The following is an 8,353-nucleotide window of genomic DNA, read 5'->3' as shown; positions in this document are numbered from 1 at the left end:
AGGTGATTTTTTCATTTTTTTTTACCAAAATTAAGGAAGATGTCATAATATAATTGAAATTCCACATGATAACGACAACAACAAGTGTCGCGTACAATGATAGGTTTAACATACCATGGTTTTTATTGCACAAAAGTATTGATTGAGACATTAATTTCACGATTATCTTCTATGAAATTACTGAACAACTCTATCTGAGTGGTGTCCAAGATATGTTTTGCATGTTCTTCATACTTCTTTCATGCTATTCTTTGTCGCATCACATCCCTTGCTTTTGATGAAACACATGAATTTTTTATCCAATATTCATATGTTATTTTTTTAACATTATCTCCAAGTCTATCTTTGCATGGTTGCCTACAAATAACTGTCCAACAAGCGAGGTCATCATTTACATATATTAGTAATCAAAATTTCCTATGTTTGTGCAATGTTTTTCGTGAGGTCCCTAATATTTTTGCCATAGATTTTATGAAACAATTTTCTTTAGTACTTGATGAAACCACTGCCATTTGTATTTCTCTACGTACAACTACATCGTTTTTCTTTCTAGATATTCCAATTTTTTGTAAAGCATTATTTATATTTTGAATCACATTTTCCTTCACTTTTTTATCTTTCGTTGATTTTGGAATACCCAATAGAGTTGTAGTGTCTTTTAATTTCTTTGATGTTGAGAGACCTCTCAATTTTTGAGCTTGAAATGTCACACTTTTATCTTTGAAGAACTTTTCAATAATGACCTTAACACGATATCATACAAATGGTCAGTTTTTTTATCTCCATATATGTCAGTGCCAATATTTTCTAACATATCATCATCTATATTGATTTCATTTATACATATGAAAATTAAATGTAAATGGGTATATATATTCATTAAATAATAAAATTAAAAAATAGAGTTTGAATGAAATTGAAATCAATAAATATGTATAATTCAATAATACACATGACATTTATAGATACAGACTTGATGGTGATTCAACTTCTTCATTTGAATAACATATTCAACAACATCATCAATTATTGGTTCATTATCTTTTTCACTCTGTCTTTCAACATTTTAAAATTTCATCAACAATGTTATGAAGAATATCTCTCTGTTTACATTGCAAAATATTTTTCAAATTAGTTCATCAAATAAAAATTAAATTTCACAATAGACTAGTTAAATTTTAAATATAAATATAATCTATAATATTTACATTTACATACTTGTTTCAAATTCTAGTTGAGATTGATTTTCCCTTTCAATATTTACGCGTTCTTCCTTCTTTTTTTTGTAGTAGTTTCTGGCCTAATCTCTACGAGCCTCTTGCAATATATTTGATTTCCCATGATAATTCAATCTATGTAAATTTTTAAAACCTAACAAAAAAAAGTCAATTTCAAAAAATCTGGTAAAAAAAATTTCACTTTCAAAATTTAGATAAAAAAACTTACTTTAAATATTCAGCACAAAAAGAGTTACTTTAAAAAAAAAATCACTCCAAAAAAGTTTACTTAAAAAAAAACTCACTTTAAAATTTTAGTCCAAAAAAGTCACTGTAAAAAATCAGCGTTAAAGACTTACTTTAAAATTAAGTCCAAAAAACTTACTTTAAAAATTACACTAAAAAATCTTAATTTAAAAATTCAACCCAAAAGACTTACTTTAAAAATTAAGCTAAAATATCTCATTTAAAAAATTTCTCTTAAAGGTATTATTTAAAAAATTAAGCTAAAATATCTCAGTCAAAAAACTTACTTTAAAAATTAAGTCCAAAAAATTTCCTCCAAAAAGTTCAACCCAAAAAACTTACTTTCAAAATTAACTCCAAAAAATTCAGCCTAGAAAATTTACCTTCAAAGTTCATTTCAAATGAGGAAATTGTGGGAAAATGAAGTTTTGGCTCCGTTTATTTATATCGTTTCGGGTGAAACATTTTTTTTAGGGTTGCATCATTTCATTTTTGCGGCCGAAGGAAAATATCGACACATTTTCCGCGGAACTTTTAAAAATAATTCGGTTTGTTTATTTTAACGGATGTCGAGGACAAACACAAGTTCAGAGAATGTAGTTTTAATTAGGTGGAACTGTTTTAACCTACAACTCTGCAACAATTCGACTCGAGCCACCTTTTTCCAATTTCAGAGCGCTGAAACTCTATCAAATTTGGTGAATTCACTATTGAAACAAAAACTAGAATTTACATAATTGAATCTACTTTCAGAATATATAAATTTTATGGAATTTCATAGAAATTTGCTAATTTTAATTAATTTTTTAAAAAATAGTATGCAAAAAATTTATGAAAGTCATTGTGATTAAGTGAAATAAAAAAGTTGTATATTCTAAAATACACTATAAAAAATATGAAAGATTTATGGTTCATTACATCGATCCATCTTATGTAATGGGTAGTTTTTATTTTTAGTTTATAATTAATATGTTGAGAAATTTGAAGCTCAGCTAAACATCTTCAAAATAGGCAGTCTTTTCATATTGGTTCAATTCACAAAATTCTAATAATTATGATGTGCATTAGTTGGTTATAATGATATAGAAGTAGTGCATGTTTAGATTGCTGCAACACAACTTTTTTTCTTCAAAAATTCCAAGTTAACAAAGAATACACTAGTGCTCAAAAACATGATGTGTTATGAATGCCTTGATTTTTAAAAAACACACAGTCAAACAATTGCTAGGTTGACATATCAAATGTGAATAATTTTTTTTTTTAATAAGTAATAAAAAACTAATAATTTTTTTAACAAGTTTCATTTTTATTGTAAAATGAAATTCTAAACAAAAAAATTGTTTTGGCTTGCGAAAGTTGAAGGACTTTTAAAAATAATATTTTGTTCTTAAAAAAAAAGCCAAAAGTGTAACCCAACTTCACATTTTCACCCATGTGTGGCTTATAAAATTATTTAAATATTGTAGTTTATTAATATTAATGGTACTTTAATAATATATTTATCAAATTAGTTTAAATTTAGTAATATATTTTTGGAAAGAATTTATAGGATTATAAAAATCTAATATATAAGTAATTGATTTTAATATTTATAGAATAATTAATTTTAAGATTTCAAATTGGAGGCTTTTGTGATTCATTATTCAAGAAAAAGATTTCCAAAAAAATCACATTGACAATTTAGGGTCGAACCTCTACTGAGGTTCAAGACAAAGATGAAAATCAAGATCCAACACATCAAATATTTAAAGCAAAGATGCAACGATTAAAGAATCTTACCGTTGCATCATCACGACAAAGATGGAGAGCAAAATCCAACATATTGTTGGAAGTAATGCTTCCATGACTTCCAAATTGTCCCAAGTTGTATTGTGTGAGTTCCCAGGTTAATAAGTGTACTAGGGATTTTTAGTAATCTAGATCTACCATTCTCGGATCTAGAAAGATCATGTATTCTTATATATGTAATGTCCGTGAGATCAATAAGACATACTGTGTTTGTTGTTGTGTTTAATGGGTCTCTTTGCTTTCTCTCTATTTTCTAATATGGTATCAGAGCCTATTCTAGCTCAACTTCTTCACAAGAAAGCCAGGAAAATGTGAGAAAGCTTCAATGTTACTATTTCTGTACATATTAGTATAGGAGTGTGTCATTTTATAATGTGGTAGAAAAAATAGTTGTCTTTTTGTGTACTTGGGTGTAGATCTATAGTTTTATTTTATTTTATTTATGTTTATAAGTGGTGTTGCAGTTAGAACGTCTGCAGAACTTTAGGTTGCTTGTTATAGATTTGCCCAGGACGTCCCTATAGAAAATCTGTGAATTCACTAATATTTTGCAGATCAGGACCTTGCATGTTGTGAAAGTCGTGGAAGTGACCACTGCTCAGCCCATTTCTGCGTGATTCGTCAGAGTGACAGATTTCGCTCGCAGTGATTTGCTGGAATCTCACTGTGCAATTTCAACATACTGCCTTATCATTATTCAAATCGATGGGGAGGCGTCACTGTGGGAGTTTAATTCAAATTGACAGGGTGTAGATCTGCTATATTTACAAGGTCGATCAATCTCAGATTGTGCATGTAGAGTGGTGATTAGCCTCTTGATTCTTGCGGAATAGAGTTGTGGATCATTTGATTTATTTGGCCGAGCGAGGGGTGGTGTGGAATACGACAAGATTGATTTAAAAACTTTATTTTTTGGATATTGTTTTAAAGACAAACGCATGAATGGGCACATTTTTTTTGATTTGTGAAACCATGTTTTATTTTCTTTTACCTTTATTTTAAGGTTATTTTAATAATTGGTTTGAGATATATTTGATTGGTGCGAGGAGTTTTAATTTATATCTTAAAAAAGAGTAATTGTGGGTAGAAATTTTAATGTGAAAAGAAGTTGTTGGTAAGAATCAAATGATGCAGAACCGCAAAGAAAATGCCAATTATAATACAGTAATGTGATCCGTGGTGTTTCGGGAGCATTATTCATAGGTAGTTCTTAATAAGGTCAAGCTGGTGTGACTTGCCGTGCTCCGGGAGCATCACTACAGGTTGTTTTATAAGGTAAGTTGTAGAATTTTCTGCTGAAGACATTTTGTATCCAGAATAAACGTTGATGAGGGCCTTGGATTCACAGATGGTGGCAATTCCATAGGATGGTTCAGTGTCGACACTGACCCATTGTGCTCCGGGAGGTTGAGAAGCGTCAATTTTGCAAAGTTCATCAACAATGGTCAAAGGCAGTTACATTTTAAATGGAGGTCAAGTGACAATTTGAAGATGTGGTGGTGAAAGAGCGATGTTTGCAATATTCTAGAGTGGATGTGGGTGCTGATGATGACCATATCAGACAAATCTGAAAAAGATTTATTTATTGTTATAATATGGGTTTTTATATTTTTTACATGTAAGCATTAAGGGAGGGTGTTGGAAGTAATGCTTCCATGACTTCCAAATTGTCATGAGTTGTATTGTGTGAGTTCTTAGATTAACAGATGTACTAGCTATTTTTAGTAATTAGATACACCATTCTCGGATCTAGAAAGATGATGTGTTCTATATATGTAATGTCTGAGAGATCAATAAAACATACTCTGTTTGGTGTTGTGTTTAATGGGTCTCTTTGCTTTCTCTCTATTTTCTAATACACATCAAATATTTAGAGCAAAGATGCAATGATTAAGAATCTTACAGTTGCATTATCAAGACAAAGATGGAGAGCAAGATCCAACACATCAAATAGGTTAAAGAATCTTACGGTTGCATCTTTGATATAAATATTTGATGTGTTGGATTTCAAGAGGTAGTTGCCAATGTGATTTTTACAAAAGATTTTTTCTTAATTTTAAGATATTTAAATAAATATATATTTATAAGAAATATTTTTATATTTTATATAAAAAATAAAGAAATTATGATAATAAAATTTAAGAGATATATTTATTAAATTTTTTTTGAGTGATGGAAATTTATTTTAAAATTTAAAATATTATAAAATATTTAGTGATTTAAAAACATATTTAAATTTAAAATGAATTAACTCAATATTGTTTATGTATAAAAATAAATAATATCCTAGACGACGCTGCTAAGGGCCGTGGATTCATAGATGGTGGCAATTCCATAGGATGGTTCAGTGTGGAGACTGACCTGTTGTGCTTCGTGAGGTTGAGAAGCGTCAATTCTGCAAAGTTCATCAACAATGGTCAGAGGTAGTTACGTTTTAAATGGAGGTCAAGTGACAATTCGAAGATGTGGTGGTGAAAGAGTGGTGTGTGGAGACTGACCCGTTGTGCTCCGTGAGGTTGAGAAGCGTGAATTCTGCAAAGTTCATCAACAATGGTCAGAGGCAGTTACGTTTTAAATGGAGGTCAAGTGACAATTCGAAGATGTGGTGGTGAAAGAGTGGTGTTTGCAATATTCCAGAGTGGATGTGGACGCTGATGATGACCATATCAGACAAATCTGAAAAAGATTTATTTATTGTTATAATATGGGTTTTTTATATTTTTTACATGTAAGCATGAAGGGAGGGTGTTGGAAGTAATGTTTCAATAACTTCCAAATTGTCATGAGTTGTATTGTGTGAGTTCCTAGGTTAATAGGTGTACTAGCTATTTTTGGTAATCTAGATCCACCATTCTCGGACCTAGAAAGATGATGTATTCCTATATATGTAATGTTTGTGAGATCAATAAAACATACTCTGTTTGGTGTTATGTTTAATGGGTCTCTTTGCTTTCTCTCTATTTTCTAATACACATCAAATATTTAGAGCAAAGATGCAACGATTAAGAATCTTATAGTTGCATCATCAAGACAAAAATGGAGAGCAAGATCCAACATGTCAAATAGAATCCAACACATCAAATAGGTTAAAGAATCTTAAGGTGGCATCTTTGAGATAAATATTTGATGTGTTGGATTTCAAGAAATAGTTAGCAATGTGATTTTTACAAAAGATATTTTCTAATTTTAAGATATTTAAATAAATATATATTTATAGGAAATATTTTTATATTTTATATTAAAAATAAAGAAATTATGATAATAAAATTTAAAAGATATCTTTATTAAATTTTTTTTTGTGAGTGATGGAAATTTATTTGAAATTTTAGAATATTGTGAAATGTTTAGTAATTAAAAAAAATATTTAAATTTAAAATGAATTAACCCGATATTGTTTATGTATAAAAATAAAACTTGATAAAAAGATTAACATTTGTTTATTTTTTTTCAAGAACAAATATATTTAATCGACAAAAACATAAATACATATATTCCTCGCAGGAAAATTATATCTAAAACAGATTGCAGTAACCAAAACATGAATACATTTATTCTAATCATAAGAAAATTATACCCACCAAAAACTCAAGTAACGAAAAAAAAAACAGTAACACGAAGGTATTATTTCCTTCCAAATTTTGGCTGTAGAACTTGGATCGAGCTTCCGAACATTACATACAAATCATTCCGAACCAAACATATATAGCGCTTCTGGATATTACACACAAATTATGACAATGCCACACATATATAGTCCCACGGTTAAAAAGTGCATCTGGCCCGAGCATTTAAGAAAACATACTAAAAAACTGAAATATGATTGTAACGATGAAATCGAGATGATGTTCTTAATCACCGTTGCTTACAGAACCAAAGCGGGTGGTCGTTGAAGGCACTTATGTGCGTCATGCAGTAGAAGCGCCAAAGAGCTTAAGCAAGCCGTAGGTTAGCAGCATGGCCATCCATCCTCCTATCAACACTCTCAAACATCCCTTCACCATGGGAGACCGGCCATAGTAAGCTCCCACTGCGCCAAACAACACAAGTGCCATGCTGGACGCTACTCCCATCGTAACAACTCTGATAACGTAATCAGTAATAAACGCTGCAGAGAGTAAAGGTACAGCTCCTCCCACACAAAACGCCACGGCCGATGCATATGCTGCCTGGAATGGGTTGGGGAGTTGCTCATCCTCATCATCATTTTTACAAATTAAAACTTCAGGAAGTGGCGTAGATACAGCCAGGCTTGCTGTTGTAACCCTAGTGGGAGAAGGAAAGAGGGAATTGCTAGAGATCTGTTCAAGCAGCGCAGTTGACTTCTGGGGAGTATTCGGCTTTTTTGCCCTTACTTGTGCGTCACGTTGGGTGTACACCGAAACGAATTCGCCAATCGCCATACTGCAGGCCCCGGCCACCAGTGCTGCTAGCCCTGATACGACCATGACCTTTGCATCTGATTTTACTGCTCCAATTCCCATCATTAACGACGCAATTGACACCAATCCATCGTTAGCTCCCAGCACAGCTGCCCGAAGCCATTGCCCTCTTTGCTCGTAATTATCTCTACTTTCATCTTCTTTCACTTTCTCTTTCGTAATTTCTGGTATCTCAATGCTTACATCATGTTGTTCAGAGCATGGGGATGCCTCTGTAACCGTGGCTTCTTTTGTTATAAAGTTCGTTCCCATTGTAGCCATTTGGCTCTGAAGATGATCAGAGGAAACGAAGCTGGAATTAGAAAGTAGGGAAGAAGAAATGAGTTGAAAATGTGCGGCAGAGGATCCCAGAGGCGCGTGTTCTCCACGCTCAGGAAAGTGTGTTTATGTACTTTTCCTTTCCTAATTGTGACGGCCATTACCATACACTCCATGGGTGCCTTTCATACAACAGTATACAATACGCTGAGATAGGTGGACTAATACGTTTTTTAATATTTATGGATTGGTGTGTGATGAGCGTGAACGTGGACCATTTTGGCTTTATCTTCTAAGTGGGATGCGGGTTGGACAACCAATTAGCTTTCTTATCATGGTTAAATCATCATTTTGAAAGAATTTGCTATTTTCTATTACGTGTATTATGAATGATTAAGTAACAAT

General features: G+C 31.7%; 1 pseudogene; it reads right to left on the bottom strand.

Annotated features, from left to right (window-relative positions):
* Positions 1-6,897: 6,897 nt before the first annotated feature.
* LOC149154595 (vacuolar iron transporter homolog 3 pseudogene) lies at positions 6,898-8,036 on the bottom strand (annotated as a pseudogene).
* Positions 8,037-8,353: the final 317 nt, after the last annotated feature.

This window comes from Pinus tabuliformis, chromosome 9 (genome assembly GCF_031772625.1).
Source record: "Pinus tabuliformis cultivar Carrire ecotype Pingquan chromosome 9, CPIR1, whole genome shotgun sequence".
NCBI classification, from domain to species: domain Eukaryota; kingdom Viridiplantae; phylum Streptophyta; class Pinopsida; order Pinales; family Pinaceae; genus Pinus; species Pinus tabuliformis.
This window is presented reverse-complemented; position numbering and strand designations above follow the sequence as displayed.